At 46.6% G+C, this 863-nt stretch overlaps 1 non-coding gene across 1 annotated transcript; it reads right to left on the reverse strand.

Moving 5' to 3' along the window:
* Positions 1-476: 476 nt before the first annotated feature.
* LOC114813350 lies at positions 477-614 on the reverse strand. The gene has a single exon (XR_003761072.1). It is a non-coding gene; the product is annotated as a small nucleolar RNA SNORA7 (small nucleolar RNA).
* Between the last annotated feature and the right edge of the window lie 249 nt (positions 615-863).

The raw sequence follows: 863 nt of genomic DNA on the forward strand, positions 1-863 counted from the left end.
TTGTGGTACTTGTTAAGCACTTACTATATGCCAGGCACTATACCAAGTCCTGAGGTAAATTCAAGATAATCAAGTTGGACACAGTCCTTTTCCCACATGGGGCTCACAGTGTATATCAGAGGGAGTATGAGTTAATCTCCATTTTACAAATGAGGTAACTGAAGCACAGAGAAGTGAAGTGACTTGCCCAAGGCCTCACAGCAGACAAGTGGTGGAGCAGACAAGATTAGAACCCAGGACCTCTGACTCCCTTGTCTTGTCATGCTGTCAAATCATCTCTGATCCATAGCGACTCCATGGACACTTCTCTTCCAGAACACCTCAGCTCCCTCGGCAATCGTTCTAGTAGTGTATCCATAGAGTTTTCTTGGTAAAAATACAGAAGTGGTTTACCAATATCTTCTTCCACTCAATAAACTTGAGTTTCTGCTCTCGATTCTCTCCCATGCTGCTGCTGCCCAAAACCGTGAGTTTTGCCTTGTAGCAGATTGCCTTCCACTCGCTAGCCACTGCCCAAGCTAGGAATGGAACGGGGAGGCCTCTGCTTGACTCTCCCACCCATAGCCAAGACTGGTAGAGTACTGCAAACCCTCCAGGTGTGATCCTGAGAGGGCTTCTGACTCACAGGCACACGCAATTTCCACTAGGACACACTGCAAGTCACTTAACTTCTCTGTGCCTCAGTTTCCCCGCCTGTGAAATGAGGATTCAATACCTATTCTGCCTCCTATTTAGACTGTGAGCCCCAAGTGGGTGAGGGACACTACCTGATTGGATGATTTTGTATCTACCCCAGGATTAAATACAATGCTGGCCCAGAGTAAGCGCTTAACAGAAACCGTCATTATCGTCATTGTTTTTAT

Source organism: Ornithorhynchus anatinus, chromosome 7 (genome assembly GCF_004115215.2).
Source record: "Ornithorhynchus anatinus isolate Pmale09 chromosome 7, mOrnAna1.pri.v4, whole genome shotgun sequence".
Classification (NCBI taxonomy): domain Eukaryota; kingdom Metazoa; phylum Chordata; class Mammalia; order Monotremata; family Ornithorhynchidae; genus Ornithorhynchus; species Ornithorhynchus anatinus.